Genomic DNA, 17,569 nt, shown 5'->3' with positions numbered 1-17,569 from the left:
GATGGAAGAGGAAATGACATATCAAAGCACTGCAGCTCCTAAGCAAATACAAATCTTTAATATTAAAATACATATGCAATTTGTCTAGCAACCAACTTTAGTCTACTCATGCAGCTCCTCATGCCCTATGAATCAGCACTAATTTTTTGGACTTTATATATCCCTGACACATACACTGAATGTCTTGCAGAAAAAAGATGAACATGGATTTTCCTATCAGGCTTCCAGATAGCTTCTGCCTTATCTGTCAGGGATAGAACCAGCCACAAAACCATGACAGATCCCAGAGAAGACATCAGGTTTAAAAAGTAACCAAACAACAACCAAACCAATCTATATTTGCCTGATCAGATGTACTTTGAGACATGATTCTTCAACTTGTCTTCTATAGACCTAACTCTGTCTTTCCATGTAAACTGATGTTCAGGCAAAGTCTGCAATGCAACAGTTTTACTTTTTTTCCTCAGCAAGTATTTAAAATATATCTCATCTTTTAGATTTTTCTCAAGGGACAGTATCCTACACTTCACAGTTGAGCAAGAAGTGCACAAAGCTTCTCTTTGCATTCCAGTATTAAAAGGGCAACCCACACGAACCAGAAGCTTGGCTAAACTCCATGTAGACAAACTTCTTCTGCCATCACCTGCCCTTCCAGAAGGAGCAGAGCAGGCAAGACACCTTGAAAAGCAGATAACAATTACCCCTTACCTTTCTGAAGAGGCCGCCGCCAATTAGCACATTCCTGGAGCTTCTAAATCAGGCAAGAAGAAGAAAGGAGAGGAGGAAAAAAAAAAAAGGGGGGAGGAGGGAGCTGTTCTTCCTCAGCACAACAGTATTTCCTGAGGGGAGGAGAAAAAAAAGAGAAAAAAAGGAAATAAGCATTAGCTTTCATGATTTTTGAAGAGGCTAGTGATTACAACTCTTGCTTGGTAGAGCTACTATGCCACTACTTCTGCAGTTCCAAAACACCAATGTAACGTTTCCTGTATTTTCTCCATTGTCACCTTATCAAAATAGGCAATATGAAGGTCAAGTCAACCACTACTGAGAAAAACAAAAGAGATTCTTGTCAGAATGGGATAAAGTCCCATACTAGAATGGGTTAAAGTCTGATTCAAAAATATTCTTGAGCACTTATTCTATTAAGTAAACATGCTTCAGCCAAGCTCACACCCACTTCTGCAAAAATTCAAATGAGCCACATTTACTATCAAAATAGTTGGCAAAAGGCAAATTCCAACATGAATACTGAACATACAGGTATATGCCAACATTCAAGTGCTTATGTACTCTTCTCTGAGAGGATCATACCTACAATTATGAGGTATTTGCAACTAATCATAAATTCTGATTCTTTTTAAGACAACTTCTCTTTTTCTTAAGACAATCTAGTCCATCTACATAACATCTTTCAGTTCAGCAAGAATAAATATTTGTGTGGAGTTTTTCAAAACAGAATGAAGGAAAAGGGATCTAAATAGCTAAAGAACCTTTTGACTAGAGGTACCACTTAGAAATCGAGCTTCACTCCCATAAAACCACAATTCCTCACCTCAGACCATCTCGCTCTCTCTGCCCTACTCCTAACATGACTTTAAAGAAACTTACAGACACAGAGATTTAATGGGCCCCTCCCTACCTCCAGTACCTGCCTCTGATGAAAGGCAGGAAAATCAAGTGGAAAATTATTTTAAAGTGTGCATGCAAGACATTAACATCTTTGAGGAAATGGCAATCAAGGTTTTCCACGGGGAATGAACAAAGGGAAACACGTCCAGTCTGTTCTCCATCACACTTTGTTGGCTTATATTCATACAGAAAAACTCTACCCTTTTCTGTCCCACGGAAAATCTGAACACAAGTTCTCAAAATAAGGAAAAAAGTCTATGCTACCTTACATTTCCACACACATTTCTGCCATCTCTCAAAACAACAATTAACCCATCTGCTAACAGCACACAGATCCTAGTCTCCTGGAAGAGATTTTAAATAAGGGGCCCAATAGATAGGAAACAACATAAAAGGCAGCACTTCTATCACAGCATCTCCCTCAAAGCCACCATGTCTGTCCAATTCTAAATGGCCACAGTTCCTGCATTTCTCTAGGGGACAAAAGCTCTCTTTTTCTCTCCTCCTGTCAGCAAGACTTAAAGCTGCAAGAGTAATTCTGTCCAGATTTCCCTCTAGATAGGCAATGATTTAAAGAATTCATGAAGTAACAGTGGCAGTGTAAATAAACAATGAAAAACTAAATAAAGATCACAGAAGACAACACACAGAAAATGTGCACTAAGGAGAGAAAGAACAAGCTCAGTGATTTGAAACCTCTTCTGCCTTGTTATGTGCACCCATAAATAGGCGCAGCAATAATCTGACAATGCGAAAGAATGGATCCTGACACAAAAATGTAACTACTCAAAACCTTGCCTCCTCAACCTCCTGCCTGAAGGCAAACCATCCCACAGTGTTTAATTTCACTTTCTCAATGTCTTAAACCCCTCATCAGTTGCATTTCTGCTTTCTGTTGGCTTTCACCATCTTGTACTAATTGATGCAAAGCAACTTAAGCTGAAACCTGGAGAACTCAAATCTGTAACTCAAATCTGTCTTTTTTTTTTTGTGGGTTTTTGTTGTTGTTGTTTTTTGGATTTTTTTGGTTTTGTTTTTTTTTTTAAAGGAAAACAGTGCTGCAGCCCTCACTGTGGGGACGAGAGAAGAAATGACCCTTAGTGAATTGCTCCTGACACGTGTACATCCCGAGGCTATGTGCAAATCAATACTTACTGAGCAGCTCAGCACAGATCAGGTTGCAAAATGCAAGAAAAAAAGAAACTGTATCACCCCCTCAAACATACACTAGTTTCGTATCCCTAAATCAAATGAATCATTTGCTTTGCTTTTTCATTATCAAATCAAAATAATGTGTTTGACAGCATTTTTCTCCTGCTAAGACACCCCCCTCCCCACAGATCTCTAGTAAAGTCTGTTAAGAACTGAAATACTGGTTATATTTAAAGTGCTTAAAATTTTTGCACTTCTATCCTATTACTAGTAGGAGAAATCATTTAGAGCAGACATGGAAGATTTCAAGAAAGCATATTTCGAAATCAAACATAAAATCAAGAGGTGGCAAAAAAGAAGTCTGAGTGCAAAAAACTGAAGTTTTTTAACAACATTCTCAGGGAGACAGAAATCTGTCTCAAGTACCATTTAGAGACAGGTTTGACTCAACATCACTTGCTCCAAAGAAGGTGAGATTGGTCTGTTCTCAAATCCTCAGGCATGAAGGAAAAATAAAGTGAGACAACACATTACTCAAAAGTCAAATTCTAAGTGGAGAAGCAGCACAAAATAATTTACAAAACCAAAAGACTTAACTAAATTTCTGGCAGGGCCAGAGATAATTCGTATGAAAAAAATGTCAAAATGTTTTGGGTATACAGGCACTACAGGAAGGAAACAAACAGAAAACTGGGAAACACTGTATCAAAACCCAACAAATCGCTGACACCAACATTAGATAAATGACTGGGCATATGTTGAGTCAAACACCCTCAAGATGGTGTGTGAGTCAATTCTTGCAATGAATTTAGCAGAGTTGCTTTCCTACATCAAGCTTAATAAAAATAATCCTCAAGTATTCCAGCCAGGTCTGGGTTCTCATTAAATCTCACACAATGTGTGCCCATTCTGGACAGTACCTGAGCTGGAGATTTTAACATGGAGCAGTGATAATGGAATGTGATTTTGACTAATCTTTTCTGAATGATGATGCCAGATTTATTCTTCCTTTGTTGCTGCACAACAACGGTAGTGTTTTTTCCAGGCATTACCCAAATGTAGCCCACTTCCTATAGAAAAATGCAAAACTCCTGCAGGACATTTGCAGGTTCTAGATCTTAAGTGATTCAGGGATTTTTTACATTCAGAAAATAAAACTTTGGGAAAGCAATGCCCCTCACTTCATGCACTGCATGACTGCCAAAGAGCTCGCTGACCTTATCACGTCTGACCCCCGCGTGGAGCCCCCATCAGCTCTTAGAGGAACTCCTGTGTCAACAGAAGCCCCCATTGTACACAACCAACCTGGGTGATTTTTTGGTTTGTTGCATTTTCTAACTCTATGATGGCTATTAATTTCATTACCCTGAGGAATTAGATCAGAGCACTGCTGTATGCAACAGAACCCTCCCCAAACCCTGTCCATAACATGAGGCAACTCAGGGTTTTAAACCAAGGTGGGCATCATCATCATTAACACCTCTTAAAATTTATGAAGAAAACCAAAGTGTTTTCAAAGTTCTTCAATCTACATTTAACTAGCAGCTACTTTTCTTGAGGCGAATTATATGTACATGCAGAATGTACTAATAGATATAGGTCAAGTTTACATCACAGTAAAATGTTCTTTCCTTTTTTTTTCCTGTTGATTTTCAACCTTTTGATCTAGGAGAGGTAATAAAACAACCATTTCCTTAACATGTATTGAGGGAAGTAGCAATCTCCATTTCTTATTGCAAAAACCAAACAAGCAAGCTAAGAAAAAAAACCCACTAAAATACCTACACTTAAATAGCACAATGAAACGGAACAAAAACTCTCAGCCTTGGGTTTTAAAGCCAGGAATCCCTCCTGCTTCGAATCAGAGTCTTTCTCCAAACTACTTTCTAGTATCTACAGCTGGCACAAAATCAGTATAAAATAGAACTTGCACATTTCATTTTATGTAACATTTCATGAAAACAATATAGCATTTATCTACAGCAACATAAAGAGACCAATATAGAAATCAGCAAACTCTCATTTATTTTGCTATGAATTAAAAGCATATCCCTATTTTCAACGCATATGTGTGTGTGCAGGTGTCTCATACATACAACAGGGTAAGCCTTCCACCACAAACACCTGTACTGGAGACATTTGTGAAAAAAAAAGCTTCTTCAAACATAAATAAGTACTATTTTCCCAGAACTGTATCTGCACAAAGACAGGAAGCTCTTCTCAAAGCTCTTCTCAAGTATCTTTTACAAAAAGCCAAGAAAAAGTAACCAAAACATTATAGCAGAAGCACAGGCAAAGCACAAAAACATGGTAAGAGTCAACAAAAACACAGATCTCCTAAATAAATTTTCCTTTCATTTGCCTTAGTGAACTCGTGGGATCCACCACCAACAGACGTCTAAATAATAGACTAGATTTTACTTACATTAAATGTATTTCCTAAACAAGCAGCATAATTTTATTAATTTGAACAACCTTTAATTCAAATGCCAAATGTATTTTATTTCTGTATCTTTATATAGAGGTGTTCACATAATTGTTTCCTATGGCTTTAATGTTACAGCTATATGTATTTTCCCACCTAATCCTGAAAAAAAGCTCTTCCCAAAATGACATTTGTCCATGTGAAAAATCTGAGCTTTCTGAAGCACTATTCACATGGATGCATTTAGGTAACATGCCTATTAAGGCATACCAACCTCTGTACGACATTCACCTACCAGTCTAACTGCAATGACCCCACACAGAATTAAAAAAATATTTAATTTTCTCTTATTCACCTAAAAAGGCACATACCAAGCACAAGTAAGATTTATACACCATATTTTACATGCAAAGCCTTGAGGGCTATACTCAGTGCACCAAAGCACTTGAAACATTTGGTCCCTTCCAAAGAAACAGGGTGGAAATAATTTTGTCAAACATATATTTCTCCCTTTCAAGCCAGATCTAGAAGGAAGCAGCATCTTTGTCTAAAAGCCTTGCCTCAACTTTCCCCCAGTGATTAGGTGACAGAATGCTGATAGACCAGCTAAAATAACAGGTGGAGTGGGGCCTAGGACTTAGGGCACAAGGGACAGGAGAGTCAGGTGCATGGCCACATCTGGAAAGCAGCATCCTGCTGGGGCAGTAACCACTGCTGCTCCCTGCTAGCCTGTGTGCTGCTGTCAGGGGGATAGTGCTGACTTACAAACAGCCCCAAGGATGAGGGGGCTGGGAAGGGGCCATGCAGAAGCTTTTAGAAGCTTTTTTTTTTTTTTTTTTTGGAACAACTACCACTGTCTTGCAAGCCTGATTTCATATTTTTCTATCTTATTCTTAATTTTAAAAGACACACTTCATGTTGGAAATAGGTATTTTTGAAGCTTGAATCATTTAGCCTATTAAACCCAAGCCTGTAATATGGGTGTCACTTCTTAAAAACATACAGTAAATGCATTAAATTATTGATAGTCATTAAACAGGGAAAAAAATTTAAACAGCTCTCAGCTTTTATCAATCATTAATGCAGTTTCCACTTGCACATCTCACTGGGTTGCTATCATATAGCACAGAGCAAAGAGTAAAATCCTGAAGGCATGAATTCATTTTCTCTTGATGCAGAGTAAAAATATTCTTGGCAGCAGGAGAGAGGCTAAAACATGAAGCAGAATGGTTGAAAGGAGGCTTCTGTATTTTGCAGTAAACAGGTAGCAATAGGAGAGAGCAGCAATTTGAGGCACCAAAGCCTATCCACTTCTCCTGTAAGGGCCAGTAACAATGTCATCAATCACCTCCAACACCGGGCAGCAGTTATGGTCAGCTCGACAGTGTTTACAAATTTGACCCCTATTCGAAATACATGTTAATTCAATGGTATATGGGGAAAACAAGGAGCATTGAGGTGAATAGTAAAGCATCCACCCCAAGCTCCTCACCAGCTCAGAGTCAGTAAAACTGATAACATACAGAAAACCCCAACTTGTCACACTGACAGCCTGAGCTCAGAAAAATGACAGAGACTGGGATAGTCTCTTGAAGCTATTGTGAACCTTTACTGGGGCAAGTTATAACTAGACCTAATGCTTTCAGCAGGTCTGAATGACTCACGTCAATACAGGGAATCTGGAGACAGATGCCAGTTGGTGGCACCTTGCCTGGCTGCAATAGGCCAGGTATCAGCAAAGAGATTTTCATCAACATCCCATTTTTTGCCCATTTTATGCATGGACTGAAAACCTGTCTTACAAGAGCTGCTCTCTTACCTTTCATCCCAGGCAATTTATTGAAATTCACTACTTTAAAATGCAACAAAGGAAGAACACAATCCACAGCAACAAGTCAGGTATGACTGCAGCATGCAAGGACTGACCTGACGTACCTCTACAGCAGCAACTGTAGGTGAGCCACAACCATAAAAATATCAATGCAAAACACACAAACCCCAGCTCTGGCTAGATATTCAGACAGTGAAACCTTAGCCCTGCAGCAGGTCTGCTACTGGAACCCAAATTAATTTGTTTTAAACTACCTTGTGTCTGTTTAAATGAGCTGTAATAATAGCTCTGAAGCAAAGTGCAGACACAACCAAAAGCTAAACACAATGTTGAGGACGGCTTGAGAAATGCATGCCCACACCCAGAGCCCACTTAGTAACTACTAGCAGGAAAAACTTGTCATAATCCAAATGTTCCACTCCCAATGATGGCTTCAATGCCTTCAAAAACTGTTTCTGTCCACACAGAAAAAAATGGATGGTAGAGATTAGGAAAAAGTACAAAAAGAATCATTGTCTGTAACCAAAATCTAAGACGACAGAGGTTAGTATTTTTTCCTGAAAACGATTCAAGAATGCACTGAGTCGAGCAACTAGATAATGCCAAATGTTGATACAAAAGCAGCCAGGAAAAGCTGCAGTCACTGGAAAACATTTTCTAGCCTGGCTGTTTACAGGCAACTATGTTATAAAATACAAAAATATTTATTTCCAACCATCATTAGTGCAAATCTACATCATGTTTAAAAAAAAAGCCAATTAAGACACACATCTCATTACACTGAGTCGCAGGGAAGGCAGTACAGGATTTAAAGTAATACTATGAAAACTATTACACCACTGAATTGATTTCATCATATATCAACAAACTAAGTAATTCACAATAAATTTCAATATAATATTAATCCTTATCTATATACAGAACTGTAAGAGTAATAGCCCATTAGTATTATTAATGCAGCCCACAACCACTAGCAGCTCTCACACTGGTCCAGGAACCAGTATCAAGCTCAGAGAGATGCCCACTTATCCTTCAGGCCATAAGCAGTGTACCACCATGTTACCTGCCAAGATAAGGAAAATGGAAATCATTGACAGGAGGTGCTTGGGCCAGCTCCACAGCTGCCTGCATGAAGCTGCTGCTGCAGCTGAAGGAAGCACAGGATGAGCTGTGCCAGGGCTGATGGCCCCTCACCACTGCCAGGACCTCTGAGACAAGGAAAGGGATCTGGTCTAGGTGGGTGGTTGTGTGCGTGCAAAAGTACTCACTGCTTGTAACGCATCCTTCTTGCCAAACCTTTCTTTTAAGACCACTTAAGTTCCTATCTCCTCCCTACACCCTACTGAGAATGTTCATTTCAAGCAGCTACAAGTGCTATTAAGTTTTGTCTGGCCGGTAAAGCACATTAGCCTTCCAACGAAGTATCTGGAATTTTTATTTTGAAGCCACAATCAGGATTTCTAGCTAAGAGATGTGGTGGAAACACACAATTCCCTTGCATTTCCCCTTCCTAACCAACGTAAGGCTGGTATATGACAACATAAGCAAAGGCTACAAAATAAACTCAAATCCCCAAATAGAACTGCAGCTAAGTCTAATGAAAAGCAACTCTGAATTGACAGTTAAAGCCTTTCAAAATCTCCTTACTATTTGTAAGGAATACCTTATCAGACGAGAGATGCATCTTTAGTACAGAACTGCATGTTTAACTGAACCATCACAGATCCACACTCAAGGCTTAACTATTTGAGTTCCGGCAGTTTCAGAGACAGGGCCTTTCTGTATTGGACAGTTGGGTTTGGTACAGCAGTCGTCTGTGCATACTCACTCCTGTCCTTCTTTGTTTTAATAAACTGATTCCATTATAAAAGTCATTTAAAATAACAAAGCCAAACAACTGTCAAACTACCACTAATATGAGCCTTCAAACAGGTTTCCATTTCATAAATCATTTTGGTGATCTAGTTTCACAGCACCCCAGGGAAAGTTACACGCGTAACAGAGAAAATTCACTATCAATATGCAGAGATCATTTGGCAACCACATCGCTGCTAGTAAAGACCTGTGCAGTAACACCATGGTTTCAAGGCATTGCATATTCAGGACAGGAGAGCTCTTTAAACCAAATGCATTAGCTCTAGGCTTGCAAAATCATCAGAAGACAACCAGTTCTGCTTCAGCAGCTTGGTGGTCTACTCCTCCTGGAACCAGCACACAGTGGGCATGCGCAAGGTACAGAGCATTAGTGGTGGGTACAAACTTGCCACCTTGCTTGGAAAGTAATTTCAATAATTTCCAAAGATTTGCTAATGACCCCAAGGGTTCAAATAATGAACCCAAAAGTTCAGAGACCGTAAATATGGAAGACATTCCTCTGTTAGTTGAAACTTTTTCATGTCTCCTATTCAAAGACAGTGTTAAGGACATAATTATTATTATGTACACTACACATGTTTTTTCAGGTATTTATTCCATTAATACTTCCTATTATTTTGCAACAATAACCAACCTTTAAACTACTTCTGATATTTCCTTTGCATCTCTTACTCTGTTCACAAGTTCTGATGTTTCTTTCCTTTGTCACAGACTTCTGCTACCAGTGGTCAATGGATGAGATTGAGCATTAGTCTCCCAGAGGAGGAAAAAAAAAATAAAATCAGTGAACCATGATCTGGGTGTGCATATATAGCAGGCTGTATTTTCTACTTCTGGCACATTTCCTTGTCCTGAAGCTCAGATAGTCACATATAGCCCTTAGTCAATACTTTTCCTCTGGAAATTCATCCAAGAGTTAATTTCTCATTACAAGAAATTCGGCCTCAGGAATTTAATCAGCAACCAAAGCAGAGGAGCAAAACAACTGTCTCCAAAGGACTCTTTACAAGGATAATCTCCTGAATGAAACTCTTTATTACTGACAATTCTGATGCTCCTAAAACAAAAGTATAGCTGCAGTATATGGATGCCTGATACAGTATGATACAATTTATGACTTAATACTAAATATTCCTCATGCTCCAAGATCAAAGCTTTTCCCATGTGAATTATTTCCTTCTCTCATCAAATAACCTGAAATACTTTCAAATAGAAGTTGAGCAAGAAGTATTTACTAACTGGTTATCTGGAATTATCAATAGAAGCAAATATTTTCATAAAAATTGCAGTTATAGCTAATGTGAAATGCAGAACTAGAACTCCTATAAGAAGGCTTCAGCTGGACTTCTTCTGTGAACAACAAAAATGCAGTAGTCAAGACAGGACATTCAGGACTGAGGAAAGAGGTAACTGACAGAGCAGTCAGATGCCAAAATGACCAACAGGTAACCAACCATGTTTCAGTCAGAGGCCCCAAGTCTGCAAACAGCACCACGGCAGGAATCACTTGACTTTCCCAGGCTTGTACAAGGCAGTTAGCAAAAACAAGGTGAACATGGCTGATCCTGCATCTCCCCTTTGGTTCATCCTTACTTTCACATGTCAGCAGCAATGCCTTGCAAATATCAGCCGTAGTTTATATTCTATAAGTATTTCAAGTAACACAGACCAGAACCACTGCACTTCCCTGAAACTTGAACACAAAATCCCTGGTTATTTTCAGTGGTACCTCCTGCTCCCTGCTTCCCCAGCCAGCATCCCTGTGTACATGTCGTGCAGCATCCTGCACTACCACAAAAGTCTTGAGCGCTGGGACAGGAACAGTTCATGGGTTTGTCACCAACATCTTGGAAACCAATTTAGAACACAACATTTAAAAGCCTCATTAGCTAAAGGTCCTCTGTTTATGCTCTGTGTCAAGAACTGAGTCAGTAGGGAATGTTTAGATAGAAAGAGATGGGGAAATTTTTCAACACTACCCTACATGATTTAGAGGGCTCAATCTCACTGTGGATCACTTAGATGTATTGAAAAGCTACGTGCGGCCTTTTCTTGTTATTCTCTTTTACTCTAAAATTTATGCCCAAATATCACTTGTCAATAAGACACTAAGAAGTAGAGAAAAGATACAATTTTTACCAGTTGGACTTTGTTTACCGGTGTGAGAGAATTTCCTATCACACTGTGGCACGCATGCAAAGCTTCTCAGCAACTTGTTCCACGACAATGGATTTGCAAAGCAAGAACTGAGGGGATTATTTGATTCAGCATCTAGTCAAGTGGCCAATTCCTTCAGCAATCAATACTAATCAGCAAGCTAAAGCCTTGTAAGAAAAATCAGACAGAATCTGAATCCTTCCTGCTGCAGCAAGCAGGGCTCTGAGAACTATGGTCCAACACAGACACCTCCTCAGCCACTGCAATTTTGAAAAATAAATTTTGCCTGGGGTTCAAAATATATCCCATGCTTCTTTCCAAATGCTAAAACACAAAAGTTCACCTTTTCAACAAAATTCTGAGAAGAAAAATACATACATACAACTTGGGTCTAATAGTGTCTATTTATTCCTTTGCACTTCAGCTGTGAAGGAAACTTTAAAATGAGCACAGGGGACTAGGGAATAAGAACAATACATTTTTGAGCAAAACACAGGTCATCTTCACACACACAATTTCTGCATTAATAACATCAGGAATTTTGCTTTTTCCTATTATTCATATATTTCAGGAGGATTTATTAAGAGATATGAATTACATAGTGACAGTATGTATGGGGAAAGCTGAGTGTCAAAACTTTAATAAGAACTTACCAAAAATCCCAGCACCTTTGGGTCCTTAGGAAAACAAAACAAACAAATAAAAACCACCCAAACAAAAAACCCTCACAAAAGGGATTTAGGCTAGGTTTTCAAATGCCCCTTCTGTTCAGTTAAAGCCCACATTTCATGCACTTCTATTTCCTTTGATAGCATATTAAAACAGAAGCCTTCAGATCATCAAGCAAATCTTTGGCAGCTGTTAAGGCCCAGTATTCGAGTTGTGTTTTAACAAACCTGTGAGCCCTTGCTCATCTGTCTTTAAAAAGCAGAAAGTACACAAATCTGTTTTCCTCTCCATTATACGGTCACTCCAAATCCCACTGCAATTACTCAGTAATCCTTGGCACGGCTGTATGAAAATGACCGAACCTGCATTCAAAGAGAATGAATTGGCAGGCAGGCCATGTGGACTAGGCGGAGGGGGAGAATTGGGAACACATTGTTTCCAGGAGTGCCACACACTTGGACGATAGGGCAGAAACTGGACAATGCAGTGATCTGGTAGAACAGAATGGCTTGTCTGTGTTTATCAGAGACAGCCTGCTTGGACAACAGGAAGCATAATGACTTCAAGCTGTAAGAGTAGCCAGAATCAGAAGAAAAAGTACTAGGGGTTTGGGATTCCTAGAAAACAGCTGAAGAAAAGGAGTGACTTGTAGCTGTAGACTGTTTTGAAGCAGTAAGTCTGGCAATGAGGAACAGCTGGGCAAATCTGAAACAAAAATACCAGCTTTCCCAGAAATTCACCTTCAGACTCAACAGAGTTTGACACACCCGCAAAACCTGGATTTTTGTATTTTAAGTAAAGCTTCAAGAACAATTCAGATATGTGTTTAAGTTACTGAGAAAAACATATGACCAGATGCTCTGTGCTGAGCCACTGCTAATCTGCCAGCACTCAATGCTCAGTTCTGTGCCCTACTCTTCATACACCAAAACATACACAAATTGCTCCCGACAGACATTTCTTCCACAGCCCTTTTAAGATTGCAAACAAGTAAATACAAATGTGAACACATTTGAGATATTCATGATTTTAGAAGTGTAATATATAGCTATACTTTGTACCTATTTACATGCATTTGCTATATAAATTCACACTTGTTTATGTAGAATAAAAGCTCAACATTTTAGAAATGACCAAGTTAGTTTTTGCAGTGATGATTAAAATCTGAATATTTCATAGTAGTGAATCACACTGCCAAGTCTCTAGAGACCAGAGCAATTTGAATTGGCATAAATGAATGTTTCCCAGTCTTCTGCTGATTCTGTAATGAGTTATCTTCCAGCCCTGCCAATCATTTCTCGGAAGGCAGCCCCACTCTGCAGCTTTTTAGCTTTATTCTCTACTCACAGGTGCTGGGAAGGCTGTGTTAGCTTCCACAAGGGCAACTGCTGCTGTCTCACAACAGCAACTTGTCTACACTTTGGCCCTTTTGTCAAGCCATCCATGCATGTCCTCAGCATTTTCATGACCCTTGTCTAAACAGAGCCCATTCTCCCATCAGCTTTTATCTTCCCAAATCACCAAATAAAATAACTTCTAGATCAGCAATGATGGAAAAAGAATGCAAACAACGCAGCTGCAGTCCCTGTACCCACATTTAAACTGGCTGCTCTCTAGACACAGACCACGAGCCATTTCACACCAGCAGCTCTGCCAAAGAAGTCTCTGGAAGCCTTCTGATCTCAAATGGCAACACATTCCCCTGCTGATACAAGTTTAACCTCATAAGATAGGAAAGGAGCTGCTACACACAGGTTAGAGCTGATGAGCAGCAGGTAATAACTGGAGCTGTGCCAAATTTGGGTTACACCAGCTTTTCTTTTTCTTTTGAAGGTACAAATGGGTTCACACATTCAAGTTTCTTTTTGAGTTTACTGTGCAATTACCTGAACTACAACCAAAACTCTGCCAAAAAAGCAGAGTCGCAGGGAGTTGTACGGACTTGCCTGAATGGCACAAGAACATTCTGGCAAATGTGGATATAGTTTTGCTTAGGGGGTTCAAACAAGTACACTTGCAGATAACTAAAATGGATAGGAGGTTAAACTGGAGACTACTAAACTCAGGCAACTTTTTCTTCCAAAAACTGACATGACATTGCCAATCTGCTTTATGGTGATACACTAATTCTACAGTTAATGAAGTCAAAAGTTTTGTCTCTATGTTAACACACACAAGACAAATTTTGCTGATACCTAAGCTTTAACTTTTTTCTTTTGTTTTTTTAATCTCCCACAGGTCCTCAGCCTCCCATTCTAGCAGAACATGTTACTTTTACCTTAAAATGACCTTGTTTAGGAGAGTGTTCAAATTGCTGACACAACACACTGCTTCAAGCTGGCATCCTCCTCCTATTGCCACCAGTGCATTTTTATTATCACACAGGCGTAATTTTTTTGTGTTTTAGCTTTGTATTTGGCCATTTCCTAAGGCCTTCAAGCACAAAATCCAAGGTTCAAAGACTATAGGGCAAAGAACCCAAACAGTGGTGAAAAGCACAGAAATGTATTGATTTAATAAGGTGTAACAGGTGTCATCACATTATGAATACAGTGACCCTGAGAGTATGCATATTCCAGTATGTTGACTCCAATGGTTAAAATAAAAAGAATGGGGAAAAAATAGGTCTTTTCACTCATTCCAACAACACCAATGTCAGCCTGTAAAATCACTATATCGAGTAAATGAGTTATCAGCAAGTGAAGTTCTTGTTCTGGAATGGAGAAACAAGAAAAAGGGAACTTGCAATGGAAATTTCTAGAAGTAATAATCTAGTAATAGAAAGGCAACAACATTTTTAATTTATGCCAGCTCCCATCCCCCAAATGCTAACAGCTGTTCATTAGTCCATCAGTTTTGAGGCCTCATACACTACCTCTCCTCCCGGCAACTCCAGCTGTGTGGAGAGGAAACACAGGAGCTCTCTGAAGGATCACATCGCTAAAACTGTTTGCACTCCCCTAGGAGCAGTGGTCTTGCTCCACCCTTTTTAGTACTAATATTATTTTGAAGTCAGACACAAGATGGTCCTTGATCAAATTTCCAGAAGTTGAAACTTCAGCAACACCCTGGGAGAAAGCCCAAAACGCCTAAATAAATCAAAACCACACAGAACTTGTATCCAACAGAGCTGTGTTGTCCATTTCCTGACAGTTTCTATCTAGCCAACAAATTACAACCAATTAAGTCCTTTGCAAGGAATTTTTCTGTTTACTGCAATGCTGAAGGCGGGGGAAAAAAAAAGAGCTAGGAGGCATTACTCCAAATGTATTAAAATAATTAATCCATCCACAAACACCACTGGAAATTGCCCTGGGTTTTTCCAAAGGACTTTAGTTTTGTTATTGTATGTAATTATAGCAATCAAGAGTTCCAGGTTCTGCAAACATTAGGTCAGTTAGAATAAAGGAAACGGATTCTTTCTTGCAACTCCTAGGTCCTTCCCTTCCACGAAAAGAAAACATTTTAAAAATTGACATGCAGAGCACTTGTTTATTCTTTTTAATCTAAGATCCGCATATGTGACAAAGAAAAACCAAGCTTGTAACATGTCAGCATCTTACTGCAAGAATGGTAAAAAAACAAAGCTCAGCTCCTCCATAGTCACATATCCAAAAAAAATGAGCAAAGTCAAAAGGTAACGGGACTAGCAACCTGCAACACCAATTTCAGAACTTAAAATTTTGAAAATGAAAATAAGTACTTGGAACCTTTACCATGCTTCCCCAATTCTAATACCTCCTCACTGTTGGTCTAAAGCATTTTGCATTCAAATGATAAAAGCTTTGTTCCTCACAAATGTTTTTATTAAAAACAGTTTAGTACCTAGTGATGCAAATGAGCTTTCTTTTCCACATAAGGAAACTCTGGTGACATAGTCGAGTACACAGACACTCTTACATGTTAATCTAATGGTCAAATCTAAAAGCACTTTCTGCAAAAGGTGAGGTACCATCGAATGAAAGCAGGTTATATGCTCCTTTTATAAAGGCCTTGATTCACAGATTTCCATACTGTTCCATACATCAAGCAACTACGTTTTTCTTGACGAGATTTCAACCTTTTGAAAGAAGTACCGAAGAGAAGCAGAGTCTAAATCATGACAACTTGCAAGTGCCCCAGCAGTCGGTGGCAGAGGAAGCGCACACAGCTTCCCTCGCACTGCTCCGTGTGCGCTGTTAATGGCACAACACAGCGTCAGAATCCTGCGCTACAGGTTCTGTACGCTCCCACACAATGCAATCATCTCTTGGATGTAAATAGTGCATTCTGATGCACATAACCCATGATTCGGGGAACTTCCACTGATTTTAGATTTTCCTGAAAGCAGATCCTCCAAATCCTGTAACTGAGTTGGGGCTAAGGAGGGCAGAATACAGCAGCAGCAGATCTTGCAGGATAAAAAAGGGTGCTTCAGAATAAACTTCCTTGTTTACCACCTGTGTGATCCCTGCACTCTGTTTAATGTGGGCCTTTGTCCCTGGCCTAAATTCAAGTGAGCATTGTAAAATATTAAAGAATACTTTTCAAAATACTTTTAAGCTCTCACAGAAACTTCTATGAATTTCATGGCACAGCACTTAAGCAGAAGTGAGCAGGTTGTGAGTCCCAAAACAAAGGTAGCTTATTCAAACAGATTGACTATGTATGATTTCAGATGGCTCTGGATAAAGAATCCAGGAAAATGTTTTGCTACAATAGTATACCCTGAAATTAAGGAACAGCTAAAGAATTAACCACTCATTTCATTCTGAAATGCTTTGCTGGGTAGAACAACAGCTAAATAATTACATATATTAAATTAAAAAAAACAACAAAAAACCCAACTCAAACAAATAAACCCCCCTACCCCACACTGTCCATCTTTTTCACAACAAGTACCATTTGTAAGTAGACCACCAGATTTCAATTCTTGACTTTTTGCCAGAGAGCTTTTGCAGTATGCTTCTCTCAAAAAAACTTCTCTCTAAAGGTTAAAACAAGTTTGACAATAATAGTCAGATGGTATTTCTCTGCACAACAAACTCAGTTACAAACCATCAATATTTATTTGACATAAATCTCAAGCCCTCTTCCAAGTTACAAGTTATATAAATTAATCTTACTCAAAATATTCATCAACATATTTTCTAACTTTAATAGCGATACAACATACACCAAGTACCCCTTGTCACAGTCAGCAGCTGTTTGCACTTAGCTTTCTTATATTTGGCTAAGCTAACAAAATTAATATTCTAGCTTCCTTTCTATTCTCTTAAGCTTCAAGGTAAAATTGTGTCAAGTTAAAAATATGAATAATAAGTTATTATTAACAGGTAGAACTTGCACAGATCAGGGGAAAACTTGCAGTGTAAATGCACTGGGTGTTTTAAAAAACTGCAACAAATTCAGAAAGAACTTCCAATTACAATGTAAACTTTTAGATCTTTCAAAAATACAGATGGGTAAATATTTGAGAAAAACTATAGCAAATGATACATTTAAAAAGAAAGAACAGATTTTTATAGGGCTTCTGAAAACTTCAGTATTAAGTTGTACAACGCTCTGATATTTTCACCAGCAGTTATGTCACTATATGAAGAATGTAGAGCCACAGACCAAGTTCATTGGTTTCCCTCAAGCCCAAAACGAGACAGTATGATATATTTACAAATTCCTGCTCTACTCCTAAAATTCTTATGGCACTAAAGATATCCCTACACCCACTTCCCGTTAGGAGGCACAGAGGTTGCGATAAAAGCAAGCCAGCAGAACACCTGAGTTTTTCAGAGTTTAATTCAGCAGCAGATGATATTTAAGCATATGGTCAATGTAAGCACTTTTCTGAGTAA

At 38.9% G+C, this 17,569-nt stretch overlaps 1 protein-coding gene across 4 annotated transcripts in view; it reads right to left on the bottom strand.

Moving 5' to 3' along the window:
* ZMIZ1 (zinc finger MIZ-type containing 1) overlaps positions 1-17,569 on the bottom strand; it is a 340,131-nt gene that overhangs the window by 289,996 nt on the left and 32,566 nt on the right. For all 4 annotated transcript variants that reach the window (XM_033066444.2, XM_033066443.1, XM_033066447.2 and 1 more), the window contains exon 2: positions 709-839. The gene's annotated coding sequence lies outside the window, so the exon portion shown is untranslated. The remainder of the gene's footprint in view (positions 1-708; positions 840-17,569) is intronic.

The sequence above is a fragment of the Catharus ustulatus genome, chromosome 8, assembly GCF_009819885.2.
Source record: "Catharus ustulatus isolate bCatUst1 chromosome 8, bCatUst1.pri.v2, whole genome shotgun sequence".
In the NCBI taxonomy this organism is placed as follows: Eukaryota; Metazoa; Chordata; class Aves; order Passeriformes; family Turdidae; genus Catharus; species Catharus ustulatus.
The sequence above is the reverse complement of the archived record's forward strand: the minus strand, read 5'-3'. Positions and strand labels throughout refer to the sequence as shown.